The sequence below is a fragment of the Artemia franciscana genome, chromosome 9 (genome assembly GCF_032884065.1).
Source record: "Artemia franciscana chromosome 9, ASM3288406v1, whole genome shotgun sequence".
Taxonomy (NCBI): domain Eukaryota; kingdom Metazoa; phylum Arthropoda; class Branchiopoda; order Anostraca; family Artemiidae; genus Artemia; species Artemia franciscana.
In genome coordinates this window covers 4,774,992-4,795,569 of record NC_088871.1, presented here as the reverse complement: position 1 = coordinate 4,795,569, position 20,578 = coordinate 4,774,992, and the positions used below count along the sequence as shown (strand labels likewise).

At 34.6% G+C, this 20,578-nt stretch overlaps 2 long non-coding RNA genes across 2 annotated transcripts in view; one reads left to right on the top strand and one right to left on the bottom strand.

Annotated features, from left to right (window-relative positions):
* LOC136030922 (uncharacterized) overlaps positions 1-8,340 on the top strand; it is an 18,167-nt gene extending 9,827 nt beyond the window's left edge. The window contains exon 4 of the long non-coding RNA XR_010618395.1: positions 6,704-8,340. This is a non-coding gene — a long non-coding RNA (uncharacterized LOC136030922). The remainder of the gene's footprint in view (positions 1-6,703) is intronic.
* Positions 1-20,578, bottom strand: part of LOC136030921 (uncharacterized) — a 24,045-nt gene extending 3,467 nt beyond the window's left edge. The window contains exons 1-5 of the long non-coding RNA XR_010618394.1: positions 20,293-20,578; positions 13,574-13,761; positions 10,970-11,125; positions 8,730-8,809; positions 3,695-3,785 (exon numbers count right to left, since the gene is read on the bottom strand). This is a non-coding gene — a long non-coding RNA (uncharacterized LOC136030921). The remainder of the gene's footprint in view (positions 1-3,694; positions 3,786-8,729; positions 8,810-10,969; positions 11,126-13,573; positions 13,762-20,292) is intronic.

The following is a 20,578-nucleotide window of genomic DNA, read 5'->3' as shown; positions in this document are numbered from 1 at the left end:
ATAGTTCTCACTTTGTCAGTATTTTATATTTGACAAATTTTAGTAAGAAAAACTAAAGAAAACTAACTTCTTTTGTTCATGCCGCTTTAACTAAAGAATAAATTTAGATTAATATTTTGCAAGTCAGAGACTTAGTTTGACAAAGATTTCTCTTTGAAACAAATCCTAAGGTGCCAATTAATGCAATTAACAATTAATTAATACAAGAAAAAAAAAAAGAAAGATGCAGAAAATTCTGTGGTATTGTCTTCCACCTTTTCGGTGTGTGATTCAAACTTTTCCAGTAGTCTTTAACATAGACTGTGGAAAAAATGAGGCTGCAACTATCTCGTTTTTGTAGTTTTACTCATCCTCCAACTGAATAGAAGGATGAGAATGCTAGGCCTTGCTGAAATCAGGATCCCAAACCTACTTTATTCTACGATGTTGCAAGACCCTGTTACCTGAGTCTCCTGTATTCTTTCCCCTTACATAACTAATGGAGTGTTGTACATCTTCTTATTCTTGATTGTTCGATGGTCCTCTCTTGGAGGATCTTGAATGATGGATGACAACATATTGTAAATGAAAACAAATGGTTCTTTATTCCACAAATGGTATTTGATTTCCACCAAAATGGGTATTTATGGACCTGGAAGTATTTAATTGTAAATTTGGGACTAATATGGTTTTTGGGACTAATACTAATACTAATAATAAACTTATCTTGTACAACATTGTAGTACACATACAGCTTATAATTTAAGGTATTTATAGTTTAATATATCTACGAAGGTTCCAAAAGGGTTCAATCCCACTTTCTACGTCTATAATGAGAAAAAGGATGAAATAGCTAGGACATGTGCTGTGTTTGAAGTATAAAAGATTGCTAAAGTTTTTCCTTTTCGGCCAGTCATCTAGGGCTAAACGAAAATCAGATCATCTTTGGTTGGGGTGGGAGGATGTCGTAAGTAAAGATTTAAGGAAAATGGGAACTTCCTGGGAGACTGTAAAGAGGAAGGTTTTGAATAAATCGGAATGCGAGATGAGTGTTCTTAGCTGTGTTGGTCTCAGGCGGCTTGATGCTGCGGTGAGTTATTAGTAGTAGCTGTAATAGTATGGTGATGCCGTGACATCAAGAAAAAGTTGTCATTATTTGTGGTTAAAAGACAAGCAACAGAAAGAATCAACCCCATACAAGCCTGTTGCATGCCAAGTGCCGGAGACTGGGTGAAGTCAGATCTCCCGGTACTGTTAATTAAGGACAGGAATTGAGCAAACTTGAAAAACTAACAAAATGAAACCTAAATAAAACTGAAATTAATATTAAAAATTAAAATTAAGCTTAAAACGAGGAAAGACAACAGTGAATAAAAATTGGACTGCCACTCTTTCAGACTTTTTAAAGGCTACAGGGCGTTTTTCTATTTACCACTAATTGAAACAAAAATACTAAATAACTGGTAAAAATATAATGCAGTAAAACAAGAATAGGTCTTAAAACTTCCAATGGGCTAAGGTTTTTTTTTAAATGAGTGTAAAAATGGCTTGTGATAAAAAAAAAGCTCCCTTTTTGGCCATCCATTTTATATGAAAAGGTCAGAAAAAAAAAGAAATAATGTGTTATGTTCGCTGTTTACGAAGCCAGCAGTATTGAATTGACTAGTATACTTTTTTGCCGCATTGACTATCCAGTGTTGAATTATGTATTACGTTATTGTTTTTAGGGTTCGTCTATTGATTTTGGGCTGACAGTAATATAGATTTTGAATGCCATCATTGGACTGAAATATTATTATATTACAAGATATTAACATGCTGGAATTACGAAGCAATTTTATATATATATATATATATATATATATATATATATATATATGGCTAAGATTAAAACCTATTGCGAAACAAATAACATTTCTTGTGCACTAACTAGATGTGATAATTACTAGATCTTGACAAGTATTAAGAAAACTTGGTGATGAAGATGTTATTAATGTATTTAAATAAGAATGAAAAATGCTTACTAAGTTGTAACTGGATCCGAAATCATTAGCTAGCTTAAAGTCAATAATAAAGCCTAACAAACCACATAAAGTTTTTATCCAAAAATGGAGGAGGAGCAGCCTCCAAGGCTTAAGTGCAAGAGCGTGTCGTGCCATATATGTGACTTCCGTATTAACTTGTCATCTTTTTTGTCACCAAACACTGTATTTTTACAAAGGAGAATTAATAGAACTTCACTTCTCTTTAAAGTAATATCAGGAACTGAAAATACAATACATTGCACATACATACAACGTACATCATTGTACATACAGTACAATGTATGTACACATACGTGTACATACATAGGATCCTCACATAGATTTTGTGCTTCAAAATATTTTAAGAAATTGAAGCCAGTCCCCAGCATATGGTAACAGGTTGTTGCCTAATACTACCAATAAAATTTATCTTTTCCATCAAAAAGCAAACAATCAGATCTTAATTCAACATATTCTCTCTACAGGTCTCTTAATTTGACATATTCTTTCTACAGGTCTCTCAATTCGACATATTCTCTCTACAGGTCTGACTCGATTCTACATTTTTAGAATAGGTTGAAATCTCAATGAGAATTATTTACAGGTCTCTTGATTATAGGTCTCTTTACCTCGACAATTCATTTTTAGAATAGGTTGAGATGTTAAGGGGAATTATTTACAGGCCCCTTTACCTCGACAATTCATTTCTAGAATAGGTTGAGAATTATTTAGTGGTATTCAACATCTATGAAAACCCCAAGCTACTTTGTACAAAACTACGAAAATACTTAGTATTCCACAAAAGGATGGTCAAGCTTGCATGTTTATTTTTCCCCCTACAATGACCATATGGAGCCAGTAGTCATAAATTATTGAAGAGTACAATTTCAACAAAAATGTGAAAAGCTAGTTCCCTTTCAAGTAACAAAAGAGATCATATCACTGCAAAGGACCGACTTGGGGAATTTTGTCGTACATAATTGTAAGTTTGGCCCCAACAGTGTGTGCAGTCATATTCACACTTGTGTGCACGGTCATACATGTAGTCATACAGATGTGCAAACCCAAAATAAAAATGTACCTGGTTGCGTAATATGTATTAAAGTAGAGGCAAGTCTACTCTCTTATGGCGATGAGGGGGCGTACATAAGGCTTCAATAAAGCGTTTTCAAGCTCACATTTTTAATCTTTTCATGACAGGTACTTCAGGTACAATGAATGAATATTCAGGTGAGAACGAATTCAACCATTAGCCTTCCTTCATTAGGACAAAGGGATGAATTTATGATGATGCGTCTAGTATAGTTGCTAAGGCGATGAAGGGCCTCTTTATTGAAGAAATAGAACTTGAATTGGAGTTTCAGTTTATGTTGATAAGCAAGCTCGTTAACGAGCCCTTTTTCTCTACAAAAGTCAAACTTTAAAGTGAAGAGTTGGAGTAGACGAGATAGAGCCCTCTCCACTCATCATGTTGAAGATACCCCCTGAATACCATAGGCCATTAAAGACAAAAGTAAATCGAACCAAAAAAAGTTCTTTTTAATGAGACTTAGAACAGATATTGAAACTTAAAACAAAAGATAAAACTGTTTGTTGAGCCAAAAAAAAAATCCTGTGAGTAAAGTACCAGTAAAAACTTATCTTAAGCAGTGAGGGTTGGGAAGCTTAGGAATAATAAGGGTCTCACTTACATACAGAATAATTTCCGTTCGTTCACGTTTTTTTGTCACTCAATGCAATTGAAAAAAGATATAAAGAGCAGCCATTGGCAGGCAATATAACCTAGAACGAAAATTTAAAAGTTCAAAATAGGGATGAAGCCTTCATATACAGTGTCCATCATCAGCAGTAAAACATTGAAATTATATAACCCAGAAAAAAAAGAATTCCGCCAAAAAAAATTTGGGGTTAATGCTGATCAAACGTTTGGGGTAGCGAAGTGTAAGAAAAGAAATGAATCAGACCAATAGAACTGAAACTTAAAAAAGTAATAACACTATAACACTGAATGCATCAAAAGAATTAGATTCTTATCTTGATTTTAAATATAATACTACCCATAAAAAGATACAAGCTAGAAAAGTGTCCTAATAGTCACCCCAAATTCCGCGATGAGATTGAGCGTATAAGAAAACCCTGCTGTTGAGTTTTGAAGCTTCCATTAGCAAAAATGTGGCAATTTGTATTTTTTGCTAGAAGAAACGGGTTTATTTATTTTTTTTTCTAAGGAGCGATTACATTGAATCAATGGTCTTAGTCGATCTGAAAAGAACTCTTGGATGACCGAATGGAAATCCAAAGTTCTAGAGCCTTTTTTAGTAGAGGAACAATAATGATGGGCAACCAACGTGCCCTCATCGTGTCTCTTCTCTCCCCCCCCTCCCCCCCAAAAAAAATCATCCGATCAGAATTTTGTAATAGCTATTTTTCTATTATAGTTGGAAGGTCCAATAACTATGCCTCTGGGTGTGACATGACCCCTAAATACCTCTGGGGAATGGGCTGTAAGTTATGAAATTCGCCCTGACATTTTTCGAGATAGACATTCACGAGGTAGAGCAAATATCAGGGTATATTAGATCAATTCCGTACTTTTCATTATCTATCCGAACACCGTGAACATCATCAACATATATTTAGGCCTTGCTGTACAGGAATTTGGCCAAATTGTTTCCGTTATTATTCCAAATGCATTGTAAACTAAAACTTTTTCAATTTTGATATTGGATCCTAGCATAAATTTTGTGCTTCAAAATATTTTAAGAAATTGGGGCCAGTCCCCAGCATATCGTAACAGTTTATTTCCTAAAATTACCAATAAAATTTACCTTTTCCATCAAAAAGCAAACAATCAGCTCTTAATTCAACATATTCATATTCTATTTACATATCTCTCAATTCAACATATTCTCTCTACAGGTCTGACTCGACTCTACATTTTTAAAATAGGTTGAGATCTTAATGAGAATTATTTACAGGTCTCTTGATTACAGGTCTCTTTATCTCGACAATTCATTTTTAGAATAGGTTGAGATCTCAAGGAGAATTATTTACAGGTCTCTTGATTACAGGTCTCTTTACCTCGACACTACATTTTTAAAATAGGTTGAGATCTTAATGAGAATTTTTTATATGTCTTTTGATTACAGGTCTCTTTACCTCGACAATTCTTTTTTAGAATAGGTTGAGATCTTAAGGGGTTTGAAAAACCCAATACCTGGCTCAATGTTATCGCAGTTGACTTACTAAAAGCTTTTGATTTAATTAACCACAATACGCTATTAAAAAACACTAACCAATGACTTCGTAGTTGAGCCCTACTTAATAAGAATAATTTCGTCCTTCCTTTCTAATAGAACGCAAGTCGTCAAATACCTGGATGTTTACTCTGATCCCCTTCCAATTTATAATGGGGTGCCCTCTTAGGCCCAATTTTCTTCCTTACCATGATAAACAGACTTGGCGTTGATTCCCCGGATAGATGGAAATTCGTTGACGATTTAACTGTCTTAGAAACATGTTTCAAAAATCTAAAGAGTAACACAATGGACATCTTAGAATCAATATCAGATGAAGCTGTTGCTAGTGATATGAGAGTCAACACTTTAAAGTCAACAGTTTTAACAATTAGTTTCCTTAAAACTCCCCCTTGTTTCTCCTGCCCCCCCCCTGTCTGTTAATATTACGAAATTACTGGGTGTTACCATCTCAAGCGACTTAAAATGGGATTGCCACGTAAATGATGTTTTAAAACGTACAAATGCTGCATTTTCTCTCCTCAAACTCCTGAATAAATTTAAATGTCTTAAATTGCATTGTTTCTCTCTCTTTTTCTCTCTTTTGTCCGTCCTACCCTTGAATACGCTTGTTCTGTTTAGCATCCTGGCATATCCAATGAACTGTCGGACAGAATAGAGGCAGTTCAAAAAAGGTGCCTAAGAATTATCTACAACGAGGGTAAAGTGCCTTACATTTTCCTTCTTCAGAGAGCTAATGTAGTCGACCTTAAGGAAAGGAGAGCACAAATTTCCTTAAGTCTTGCCCATTTTGCCGTGCATAACCTTCGTACTACTTCTCTTTTCCTTTGTGAAATACAGAAGAACGTTCATCCCTCACATAGTTGAAATGTTAAATAAATAGCCCCCCCGCTTTTCTCTCAACTTTTATCTTATAGTTTTATTGTTTATTACATTTTTATTTATTTAGTGTTAATTTATTTTGCTTAAATTTGTTTCCCTTGTTTTAACTTACGAATTTTTTTGTTTGACTTTTTATCCATTGCAATTTTATAATTGTGTTTGACACCAAAGTGCGAATTCGGCCCTTTTGGGGTTGTGATAGCCGCTTTTTTAAATAAATCTTATCTTAAGGAGAATTATTTACAGGTCTTGAAAACTTTATTAAACTAACTGGCTGCTTAAAGGTAAATCAAAAGAATTCGTTTATCATGATGGGTTACCCCAACGAACTATATTACTAAACCAATAGTCAATACCAGTAAACCTATTATAAAACGAGCCTTGAGGTTAGCTGCCAAAAAGACTGATAACAGGTTTTTAATTCAACGAATTTCCTTATTTTTTTAAATTCTATACATTAGTAATGGAATAAATCCTAAGGCTCTTTTTAAACAATTGTTAATTTTGAAAAGGGTTATTTTCATTTTTTCCCGTCAATATAATCAGCTTTATTAATTTTAGGTAAGGATCAAGATAGCAAGGATAACAAGGAAAATAGAGTTTATTGGTTATTCTGCGTCAACTGCCTGCCTTTTTATATCACTGTTTATTTTCTTCAAATTTAGGTAAGTCATTCCGAATGTGGTTAAACTTGAAAAAAAAAAAAAAAAAAAAAAAAACACAAGAGAGAGAACTTTCCCAATGAAGGAAAAAAACGGGACTACGGCCCTTTAAAAGTCTAAAAAGGCATCCTTAACGCTAAAAAAAATATATATATTAAACCAACCATATCAATTATATCAAAATAAATTGTATCAGTAAATTTTAATTTCTGAAATGCGAGGGAGCGGGGTTGCATCTGAAAACTGCAAGCAAGCAAACTTCTTTTTTCTCGAATTAGGGGGAAATGCTCTGAAAAAATCAACCAGGAAGAAGATCACGGATGTGTATATATATATTTTTTTTTCAAATGGGTGATACTATGTAATCAATGGTCCTAGAAGATAAAACAAAATATCATTTGAAAGCAAATCAAAGGTTTTAGTGCGGTTTCTGAATGACCAAAAGATTGAAGGGCAACTACCCACACTTCCATGCATTTCTATTCCCCAATGACTTGTAATAATGTTTTGTTATGGGGAATTATCTGGAGGGAAAACTTTCAGATGGTATTTGCCACACAATGCTGCTGTTTATTAAAATTTTATAATCAAAGCCAAGTATAATACTAAGTAAAATATAATAAGTAATAAGTAAAGTATTCAATACAATCTATCGAATATTTCCTTTTCCTGTACATCACCAGAAAGATAGCCCAAAACAAAAATAATTGCTTGTTATAACAGCTGACAGTTGCTAAATAACTGTCATACGCAACGACGTGCCTATATTCATCAGCTTCACACTAAATCAAGGATTAGTGTAATAAGGAACTGCAAATAGTCGTAGATGCGTGTACTCGAAGTAACAAGAGAACAAACTGGACGTAATAATTAGTAGAACTATTCATTCGAAATGTGACCCCTGCAAAGAATACAATTATAAAAAAAAAAAATACAGCATTGTTAGCCTTTTCCGTCACCAGCGACATTTAAATAACAATCCTGACGGAAAACTCAGACGAGATGAAACTAGCAGCTGACTGGATTTGGAGCTGTAGCCAGGAAACTTCAGTTGATTTTGGGTATTTTTACTTCAAGTGATGGTTAATTATAAATACGTTAATTAAAATTTTATAATCAAAGCCTAGTTATGGAATAAAGTAAAGTATTTCAATACAATCTATTGAATATTTTCCTGTACATCACCAGAAAAATAGCTCAAAAAACAACAAAATAACTTATTGTTGTTATAACAGCTGGCAGTTGCTAAATAACTGCCGTACGCAACGACATGCCTATATTTATCAGCTTCACACTTCATCAAGGATTGTTGTAGTAAGGAACAGTAAATAGTCGTAGATACATGTACTCGAAGTAACAAGAGAACAAACTGGACGAAATAATTAGCAGAACTATTCACTCGAAAGGTGACTCCTGCAAAGAATACATTTATAAAAAAAAAACAAAAAAAACACAGCTTTGTTAGTCTTTTCTGTCACAAGTGACATTTAAACAACACTCCTGTCTGAAAACTCAGACATGATGAAACAAGCAGCTGACAGGATTTAATTCGTTCGATTTAAGTTTTTTTAAATTAAGTGTGTTTATTAAAATTTTATAACTGGAGCCTAATTATTGAATAAAGTAAAATATTTCAATACAATTTATCAAATCTTTTCTTTTCCTTTAAATAAACAGAAAGATAGCTCAAAACAATATAGGCGAACAACTTGAAACGAGATTCGGAAAACTTTAAAAGGGTAAAAAAAAAATTAAAGAAACTTGCAGGATCGCAACAGCGCAGACCTAACTTCTTAGTCTTTTAACCGAACTGAACACCGTTTTCAATCATATTTCAAGAATTTTACACCAAGTTTCTTCGCTGAAGATTCATCAATAGAACCTTTCTACGTAGATATTCTAAATTATTTGTATAAGTCTCTTACCTGAGCAGATCGTTATTATACGTTTGAATCAAAGTCTTGTAATGACTGGCTAGTCTTCCTTCAGATCCTTTTTGGTCAACCTGGAAAAGAAAAAATATGAAGGACAAGACACATACCAGCAAAGAGAACAAGTTTGATAAATATTTAAAGGAAAGCTTCAGTGAAGATGTACAGCAGGTTAGCATATCAAGTTAAATGTTCAATTGCACGAGAAAATATAGAAGAAGGATGAAATAATTCACTAAATTTTTATTACACTATTTAAAGCATGAAAACTAATACACAATTACTGGCTTTTAATTTTTTTTCTCTTCTTTATATTTTTGCTTTCCTTCATTATCTTCTAAAAAGCGCAATATTCTATTTTTGGCTTATTCACTTCTCTCATTTTATTAAGTTAAAAATTGGCCAAAGAAATTAATTGTTTTAGAATTAGGAACGATATTTGAGTAGTTCAGTAACCAAACTGATTAACTTTGCGAAAGAAACAACGGAAGAAAGTGACAAAATGATGTATTGATAAAATCGTATAATTAATTTTACTAGTGATTTTGAGTGGATAAGTTTTATAAACAGTTCAAATAAATTATTATTTTAAATAAATTTTAGAATAGAACTTGATGCAGTGACTTATCTTAATTGGTAAATAACGGTAATGAGGAGCCTTTTTTTTCGGACAATGGCGTGAACAAGGTTAATAGCAGTACTACCAATAAAGTAGAACACCATTCTACTTTCCTCATTTACCTTAGTATTCAAGCAATGACCGGCTATAGTTCTGCTGGTTCACAAGGAGGGGAAGGCGTGGCCTCTACTAATCGTCATGTACACGAATTAGGACAAGACAAAATATGTTCTCCACATTTTGCGTATAGACTTCCTAAGGTGTAGAATCCTTATGACTCTGACAAGGCAAACTAAGGGTTGGGCTTTACGCAATAGGTATCACAGACGCACACGCATCGACCGGGAGCGTTTGTTAATAAGCTGTAAGGGTGTGAACTGATGGTGATGATCTCATGAAACCCACTTAGCAACTTGAAAGTGTTTTAACAGAAAATGAAGACGGACCAATTTGAGAAAAATATTTAGCGTTTTAGTATGGACGAAATAAAATGAATACTACTGTTGCCACTATTGATACATGGTTAATAGAGTGAGAGAACATCAAAAAAGACTTAATTGCGCTGGTTAAAACTTGAGTTTCAATTTCAATTTTCTTTTGGCTTGGATTTCACTCTACTTTTCTGACAATGAACATACTATTTTGTTTTAAACCTCTTTATTAGTAAAATATTTAGGGCTAGGCTACGAAGCAGATCATAACCAAGTTTAAAAAAGTAAACACATACACCTATCGTGCCCTTCCTCAAAAGAGTTTCTTTAATATTATGCCAAATGCAAAACAACAATGAACAAAATATGAAACATAAAACACAACTAGAGCTTTTACTTAAGTTTATGTCATCAAGTTTAGCCTTTACTGGGTAACGCAAGATGGCCCAGCCATTTATTGTTTTTTTTTCTGTGTGTGTGTGTTTTTTTTTTCAGAGAAGAGCTTCAAGTTCCTATTTTATTAACTTCTCTTAATCTTTGGTTTCGACGGTGTAACTTTGTCGGCACTCTACATATATACCCTTTAACCTGATCGCTCAAAGGAAAATCACGACAAGATCTTTGCCAGAGCTAAATAAAACCCTTTACAAAGACACTTGTGTTAACTACCTTCCTTGAGAAATGAATGGGTATCTTAATAGAAAAAAAGAACACTCAGCTGTAAACTGGAACACAAAGCAAGAGCCTTTAGCGGGCAGTCAGTTGTAGTATGGAAATGTCAGTTGAGTCAACACTTTCAGTTGAATTATTTTCCAACAAGAACTTAATCAAGAATACTTATGCTTGCTTCCTCCTTACATTGTTTACACTCTAAGCATCGTATTGCCTGATTCTTACAAGAATTCAGCAGAAAAAAAAGCTGGCGCTGCAAATTAATAATTTTCAATTATGTTAATTGAGTTGCTATAGGCCTACTTACCGTGAGCCTTACTATGTCTACATAAATAGGTCGTGTCGCATTTTTTTCATATATATTAGAGGAGTTAGATAAGAGCATCCTGACCCCTCCCCCCACACACACAGATATATTTCGAATATGTAGAGACTCTTTATGCATTTCTTCAATCCTTATAAACGAATATCTTTGTCTAAAGATATAATGAAAATATGATAAATTTAATTACCAGGTTGAGAAGAACTTGTTGACCATATTGAAGGACTTGTTCTTCAAAATGTTTGGTAAGCGCTAAAATATGTTCTTTAAAACTATCTATAACTACACTGGGTTTGTATTTCAAGTTCGGCAGTTGATTCCAGAAAATTGGTATGGAGCCACGAGTCTAGAAATAAAAGAAGTCCCATTTATACTCTTAAGAGGGCAGTTCAGTCAAATAATTACAATAAAAAAAAAGCATTCTAATGCTGCCATGTGCAAATCTACTCAGAAAATCATTTAAAAACATAGTATCAAGTCACACACATGGTCGTACCAAGGTGGGGTGGGGGGTGGGGGGGGTCTAACCGTTCGACGAAGTCCAAGAGATAATTTCTTTTTATTCTTCCTTGTTCATTCTTTTGGTACTCCTCGGAAAAAATTCTTCTTGCAGCCAGCCTTCCTACAACAAAATCCCGTATACAGACATAGGCTTGGGGATAAAAGAGTCCCATATATATATATTTAATAGGGTGTTTTAGTGACAATTTCACGGGTGCAAATGAATTATTGCAAAAAATAATGACAATTATCAGAACAACAATATATTTTTTCTTTGGTGAGTTTATTTCATTTCCCTTATGACATTTCCCTTTATCAAATGCCACTCCCCTTTATAGTATTTCTCCTTAAGATAAAATATATTTATAAGCCACATCCTACAATGAGTGTACAGATGGCCAAAGGAACATCAAAGCAAAAGATGTTTTTCCCAAATGTAGTAAATACATAAAACACATTTTTGATGGCTAATAGGCTCAGAGCTTACAGAACGTCAACCTTGCGTCGATGTGACCTCAGCTCAAAATAAGTTGTTGTCAGAAGAGCGTAAGAAAACACAAAGGTTTTTTGCCCGATAAGCTTGGGAATTACAGGATAAGTACCTTAGGCCAAGGATCTTTAAGGAAAGAAAATGTCCGAGTCAAAAGAGTTCAGGTTAGGAAATGGGCCAAAAACCTTGCAGTAGCTCCTCTTTTACTAAACCAAAAGTAGCATTTGAACTACTAAGGTGGAAGTTTTCCCTTCATACGAAATCGAAAGAAAATGAGCTTGATAAATATTGCTAGCACTAGCCCATCTGATCCCTCCACCACAGGGCTTTGAAGCTGAAAAAACAAGACTTCCAGAGGAAGCTTTTGGAGACGTGGAAGGGAGGAAAAAGCCTGATGGATGAATGCGTGTCAGCATGACAGGAAGTCCAGTAGACCCTAAAGGACCAAGAAATCCAAGAGTGGAAAGGCCATAACGACCGATCTATGTCTGAGGATTTACTCTCAAGCTAAAGAGTTTTTTCGGGGGGAGATTTTAAATTTGGGTTGAATAAAGAGCATTTGAAGAATTCAAATCCTCAAAGAATTCAAAAATTGGGTTGAATAAAGAGTTGTTGGTTAGAGGGAATGGTTGGGATTTAGGTGAGAGAAGGAAATTTTTGGAAAAGTTTAGTTTGGTGGCCGATCCCTTCTTAGGCCCTATGTGTGGATGTGTGAATGAGAATCTCTTTCATTTTATATCCGAGTGTAGAGCTGTCCGAGTTGCGGAATGAATGTTTTGGACATGGTTTGCGAGTGAATGATGGTTAACTGAGCAGATGGCTGAGAGGAACGCAGGTGTTATTAAACAGTTGTGTAAGTTTCTTCGTTTAAGGATTAAATATAGGGAATTACGTTTGAGGTGATTGCTTGTTATGGTTTTTAGGAATCGAATCTCATTATGACTGTTGTTTGTCGATTATAATGTTGGACCTTGTCGTGTGTGTTTTTTGTTTATTTTTTATTCTTGGTTTGAATTACTTAAAGCTGAATTTTGTTCTTCGAACTTTGTTTGTATTTTGTGCTGCTATGGCCCACAGGCTTTTTTGCAATAAATTTTGTTTCATCTATAACACTCCAGCCATTTGGTTGTTCTGAGGGAGCGGTAGCCCCGCTCTTATTTATCGTCATTTCTGTTCGTTTTTAGTTTATTCATTCATAGCAACATCTTTCATTTTTTGTTCATTCGTTTCAAAGTTTGAGCTATTATATTACTTGATTTCTTATTATTTTAGGTCTTAATATCACTCTTTACTTTTCTTTGAAAAACTTATTTTTATCCTTTTTTATTGGTATAAAATAGAATTACGGTATCTTAAATTTTGCATTTCTGCTGATTTGCTGGCAGTGCTAGAAATTGCGCTGTCATATTGAAATGAACAGCATATGAAATACCCAACATTGATATTTAACATATATTATTCCAATTTGGTGCAAGCGGCACTTGAGTTTAAGGCCCATCAGGAAAAAAGGCAATTCGGGGAACGATAATGTGATAGAACAAAAAAAAAGATAAAATATTTCATAGAAAAAAAAATATAAAAGCGCATACATCCGAAGTTTACGTCTTTTATTTCTTTAAAACTACTCTATCAAAAAACATCCCAAACTACATTCTCGGCCTTCTATAGAACTATAAAAATAGCGGATAGACCCAATAAGTGAATAGTACTTGGGACCCGAAGCACCAAAAGTGGGGAGGGTACTTAAATCCCCCATCATCTACTTTTGAAATAATCATCATATTAACAAAAACAGAAATTTACCTGTACAAAGGCAGTTTTTTGACCATCATATTCTACAATCTGTTCTGTTTCAACAAAATTTGCAACATGTCCATCTAAATTAATGCCTCTTGTGTAGAATCGAGTTCCAGCATTGTATCGGCTACGTCGTGATATTACAGCCCCGTTGAACGAATTCCTTTCCACGCTACATACTTTTATCGAAATAACTAAAAAAAAACTCATACTGAGGATGTGGGCATTTAAGAGGCTGAGTCTCCTCAGGAAACTCTTTTGTCATTTCAAACACATTTACACTATTATACAAAAAATATTAGGAAGATTTATTTTCCTATTTAACTAAAAAAAGATTGGTGATGTTAGCAAAATAATGACAAGTACGACTTCCTCTTCTTTATCCATTTCTTTTCATTCTGTTTTTATTCAACACAGACCCACGCCCAGTAAGAAATTCCTAATGATTTTTCTAAATTACAAACATGCAATATATTTTTACTCTCGTTACAAATAAAGTTACCAAACGCAGCAATTGAAAAATAAATTTAAACTAGCTATAACTAAAAGTAGCTTTTTTGAAATAAAATTGCCCTTTCATAATTAAACTTCATTCTATGAGACTTGCTATATACTTTGTACAAAGCTTCAATCAGTTTTCATGCTAAATTAGAGATTTTTTTCAAAAACTACATATGTATAAAAAGTTTAAAGCTCCTTTTTGCTTAAATTTTGACCATTTTCTCCGCCAGTGCCAAGTTTCTAGATTAGGTATTATTCACTTTGTATTCTCTTTTTGTGTACTTTGTAGTTTGTTTTTTGGTGTTTTTTTTTTAACTTTGTACATATTTTTTGTATGTACAAAAAATGAGCTTTTGAAATACATTGATCAAACTATCTATCTATCTGTTTTTCAAATCTCACCAAGATTAAATTACCTTGCAGTTGCTTTGCAGTCATTCTTTTGAATCAAAAATTACAAAATCCTTTCTATTATAGCATGGAAAAATATGAGAGGCAAAAACTTAGACAGATTGCAGACAGAAAATAATAGCAAAAACGCCCAAAAGACAGACTCGTATTGTTTAGTAAAAAAATTAAGACGAAGAAAGGAAAGAACATTTGGATTGAAAATGAGCAAAAACAAATGAAAGTAAGAACTAAAAAGTAGAAAGTAATAGACACAGATTTTGAAAAAATACGTGAAAAGACTAAGCCAAACGCATGTTTTACTCCATCTTTTCGAAGTTGTGCCATCACTGGTAGCCCGAATCTCATATCGTGGTTGGACTGGTTTATAACTTCTAGGAGAAAGAGCTGTTACCTTTTTACTAAATTGAATTTATCGTGAAGCCATTTGCGAAACTTGTTCCTGGTTGACCTGGGGTCAATTAGGTTATCCTGGCCAATACACTGTGACTTTTTCGTCGTCAGTCTTCCTCGTGAAACCGAACAAGTTACCGTTGATCGTAAAATTCTTTTTCATCCCTTGACAGGGAGATTTAACAATGTACCAACTTGCTCGTCCATAGTCTCAAAAGGCTCAACCAACTGCGTTTTATCAACTGAATACCGTTAAGTTTGCGCCAAGGAAACAGCAATGACCCTATGATCTTTGGCAATAGTGGATCTTGATTGGCCTGATCTGTTCAATATTGTTGCTTCTCAACTAAAGCTACTTTATTCGTAATAACAAAATTTAAACTGTAAAGCGGTTATTTTTCCTGTCAGAATCTTCACCCACTGATTACCATGAAGTTTACAATGTTTTAAATGATGATTTAACTTTCTATTACTCGTAAATGATAAAAAAAACACTTAGGACAGTAGTGATCTGAAGTGTAACCCTTCCCTCCAGACAACAGTCGACTAATAACAGTTATGGAGAAAATATTTCGTGTAAGTTTACTCCTTTAGGGAGTTCATAGTAGAGCCAAAGCCATATTGTCTTATCCCTGAAAAGAGTGAATAACACACAGTCACCTCAAAACACAAAGAGTAATGCTTGATCCTCCTGTGAGTCGAGTTGACGGGGGTTTCATTTTAAACGACCCAGTTAAATGTTGTTCATGCCTACACGGGTGAAATAAGACATTATTGAGACTAATCTTCAGAACTGGGGTTATAGGGACACGATAAAAGCATGGGCTATCCAAAAAGTTTATTTCAAAAGTGAACAGTCAGGAGAGGTTGTTCATGTTTGTATCTCGAACTGACAAGTCCACCCCTGGCCTATTTGCTTTGGAGGAGTGTTTTATTAATTGGGTTCAAAACGACATAAATAATTTGAAAGCATGAAAAGAGCATATTTATAAAAAAAAATATTTTGTTTTAAGATTTGTCAACTACCAGGACTGTTGTAAGCTTACGTTTTGATACCGGCTGGCAACGCTTCACATACGCATTTTTGATTGCTGCGCATAAGACATTAAAAGATTATGCCACAAAGAAATTTTTTGAAAAAGTAACACATTTGGTGGAAAAGCACAATTTGATTCCTTGGAGAGCAAGTATCTGGTTTCCTCAAAAATAATTAGTGCATTTGAAAGATCAATAAGAATCTATTGGGAATAACATCGAATCAACACAGAGTTTTTAAATGATGGGAAGGGGAAGCATAAAATAAATTTCTTTGTCCAATTAGAACATTTGCAGTAACTATATATATATATATATATTCTCTATTTTCATCAGAGAAGCTTTGTTTTCCAAAATTAATGCTACAAAACTTCCTATAGTTATTGATTAAAAATAAGGTGTATTTTCCTGAAATTTCTAGATAGTACCTCTGATATATGACTGCTTAAACCACTTTAATGTTTAACTTTGTGACGTACACGTTCAAAGAGAACGTGTTTTGGATTTGAATATATTTTGACTGAGTTCAAAAACCTTTTCTTAAAGTACGAAATATTGACACAACTTGTTACATAGGCACGGTTCTTCCCCTTCAAAAATGTTTAATATGCAACTCAACATCGATAATTTTTGTATCACGTGTGATTTATGTTGTATCATATTGTTCTTGGGAATTGCAAGCAGTTAGCCAGGTGGGTGGAACAATGGCAATTTATGGATTAACTGGTAACTAGGACAATGTTGACTAGACCTGTTGGTGGGTTGGAAAAAAAAAACCTTTCCTGAGTTATGAGGCTTTGGGGTCAATAGGGATATTTTAAGGTATAACTTTTTAAGTTATATTTTAACTTATCAATTAGGAGGGTTGTTTCAAGTTCAAGTTCAAGTTCCTTTTATTACCAATATCCATCCATTTATAAACAAAAATATCCCAAAGGGCTCAATGGCCCGTTATTTGGGAAAAAAAAAACAACAAAACAAAACATAAATAACTATTAAATACATTCACACTTAAAATATATTTAGAGTCTACTCACCAATCCTCACCCGAGTACAACCGGTCTCCGCACCACCTACTTACAAAAAATAAAAAATGAATAAAAATAAAAATATATATATATATATATATTTACATCGAGGATCCAACACTCACACCACCCAAATCTAAGTAATTAAATTCAATCTAAATAATTAATTAAATAAATTAAATCTTAATAACTAAACAATATAAATAACTGATCAATATTATAATTTAATTTTTTTTTTTTATTAAAAAATTCTTCAACCGTTTCTTGAAGGATCCTATGGAACAGGACCGTCGAATCCCAACAGGAATGGAATTCCAGGCACGTCTGACAGCAACTATCAGACAAAAGTCCGAGCGCACTGCAGGGGTGGATGGCACCAGCACATCATCCTTGTTTCTAGTTTCATAAGAACTGACATTTCGAACAATTTCAAAAAGCCCGGAAAAACTTGATGGAAGGTCTCCACGGAAATACTGAAATGCAATGAAAGAGAGGTGTAATGTATGAATATCTTTAATCTTCAGAAGTTCAACATAAATTTGGGTGGTAGACTGAAGAACTTTTGCTGCTTTCAGTTGGAGATTATGTAAAGGTGTAAGTACAGATGGAAATGTTGACATCCACACTGACGAGCAGTAGCATAAATAAGGGTAAATAAGAGAGAAATATAATAGACGAAGGATAAAGAAAGGAAAGACTCGCTTCAGCTTCCGAATAATTCCAAGGCCTCGAGAAACCTTTAATCTCATTGACTCAGTATGCCGTTTGAAACATAGATTTTCATCCAGAAGTATCCCAAGGAATCGAATAAACCGGTCAGCTGGGCGGGATATGGATCCCTTAGATGTTTTAAGCTCTGTCACTGTAGGGCAGCTTTTGCCTATGCGGGAGAATATAAGAAAAAATGATTTTTTTACATTCAAAGCTAACAAATTTGCATCAAACCAACGATATATATTTTCTGCCATCAATTGTAGCTTGAGGATAAGAGATGATTCATCAGGTGCTGCAGCCCCCAGGGTGGTGTCGTCGGCGAATGCAAAGAGTTCTTCATGTTGACCAGGCGTATCCAGGGCCCCAACCACAGCATCTCCTTTCTGGCACAAATGACAACAGAAATCAGATCGTGGGTTGCTAAATAGTCGATAGAGGTCGTTGACATATATGAGGAAAAGGGATGGCCCAAGAACTGAGCCTTGTGGCACTCCATATTCGACTGGAATATGCTCATCAGAAACTTCAACTGCAATGGATCGGCCAGTTAGGAATGAAGAAAACCAGGACAGAGCTTCTCCACGAACGCCTTGATGCGACAACTTACCAATAAGTATCTCGTGTGTGAGGCTGTCAAAAGCTTTCTTCACATCAAGGAATATTGCCGCAGGGATAAGGCCGAAGTCTAAAGACTGTCGTACAAAGTGAAGAAGCATATTACATGCGTGTTCTGTTGAGCACTTCTCCCGAAAACCAAATTGGTGCCGATGAAAAAACTTCTTCGCGTCTAGGAAACTCAGCAAACGCTTTAGCATAGCCTTTTCAAATATTTTAGAAAAGACAGACAGAAGAGATATAGGCCTATAGTTCTCCGGATCCTCCCAGTCACCTCCTTTAAATAGTGCTATCACTCGTGCCAACTTGAGACGCTGAGGAAATATTCCGAGCTTGAATGACTGGTTAACCAAATGGCACAGTGGTGTAATAATTGAGGGAAGAATCTGTTTGATTAATTTGGCAGGAATTTGGTCGAATCCAGATGAAGAATTTTTCAATGACGAATGTATTGTTATCAGTTCCTGCTCCGTAACTGACTCAAGAACCATTGACTTTACACAGGAAGGACCGAGGAACTGCTTCCAAGTTCTAGAACTTGAAGAAGGAACCACACCTAACGCCGTTGTTTTCCCAACCTCAGCAAAAAATTTAGTCATCTGATGTCGTACTTGGTCTTCATCCAAGAAAAGCTGATTCTGAACATTAAGTGATTTAGGGAGCTTTCTAGGTCTTGCCGATGGTTGCGTAACTTCCTTAATTACATCCCAAGTTTTCTTAATATTTTTGCCGCAATCCGCAAACCTTCGGGAAAAATATGTAATTTTAGCTTTTCGAATCAGAGTTTTAAGCATCTTCCGGTATAGTTTAAAAGCCTCTAATTTAGCATCACTTGGTCTGTTCCTATACTCTTTCCAAAGGTTCTGTTTTCTCTTTATTGACTTTAGTATTCCAGCTGTAGTCCATGGGGCTATGGGTGTTGATCTCTTAGAAAGACTTGGTTGGGGTGTTCGGCAATGGTGGATAAATTTCTTCTTTACTGTTTCATAAAAAAAATCAAAAGCCTTATTATAATTTTCTAAGCTCAACCTCTCAGGTATTGTAAACTCCCATGACGTAGTGAATAAATCATCTTTGAGCTTTTCGATGTTTGCTGGTGCATATCAGAATCTTGGTTTATTATCAGGGACTATTCGGCGGGCAAACCGGGGGAGTGGAAGTAAAACTCCTACTGGGAAATGATCCGATGTATCTGATAGTAGCCCTTCATTTTTTACAGAATGTATAGATGAGAACACATTGTCAATTAAGGTTGCAGATTGGTTCGAAATTCGTGTAGGGATATGTATACAGGGAGTTAGCCCAGACGAGATTACTAGTGCCAGTATATCACAAGCCTGACTCGATGACATATCCATCATGTCAGCGTTAAAATCACCCATTAAAATTATTTCTGCCTTTTCAGACAATACTTTCCCAAGAACAATCTCTAATATTTCCATAAATTGTTTCATTTATCCGCTTGGAGATCTGTATATTTCGCCAATTATTATCTTTTCATTGGAGCTAGTAGCCAATTCTATGAACAGAGATTCAAATACCCGTTCAATGTTCATTGACAGATCATCTCTTCTTACAACTGCCAGATTATTCAATACATAAAATCTTAGCCCCCCCCTTTTTGCTATCTTTCTATTTAGAAATATTGAATTATATCCAGGTATATCCATAAGTAGCTGGTTCTTTTCATTTAAAAAAGTTTCACATAAACCAATAATTCCAGGGCGAGAATTCTTACATATAAGCTGTATATCATCCAGGGAAGAATTCAGCCCTTGAACATTCAAATGCACAACCCGGAGGACATCCTCCCACCGAGCCCCAACATCCCATAGCCCAAAATCCTCCACAAAGTTACTATCAATCATATTATCTAAATTTTCATCAAAATTCATATTTGGTGTTCTTCCTATCGGGTTATTCAAAATTTCATTAAAATTTACTCTACGACTTTCATATTCATCTAATTTCCTTTTCGTGAGATTACCGTCAGTCCTCGATGAAGACTCAATTTCATACATTACTACTTACCAATATAGGTGATGAAAAGAGACCACGCTGTAGTCGAGTGAACACGGGTGACGCAGACATCCTAATGACAGCAAATTCATAAGGCAAAGGCACGAGCTTGAATTTTCGCTCTGGAACGGAAAAATATTTACAAGTAAAAAAGTAAAGAAAAGAGTAAATAACATGGAAAGAGAGAAATATAAGAAAATAAATATAAAAAAAACATAGATACGCACATTGCAAAAGAAAGCAAAAAAGGAGTAAATAATATAGTAAATAGAGAAAAGGAAAAATAAGACAATAACTA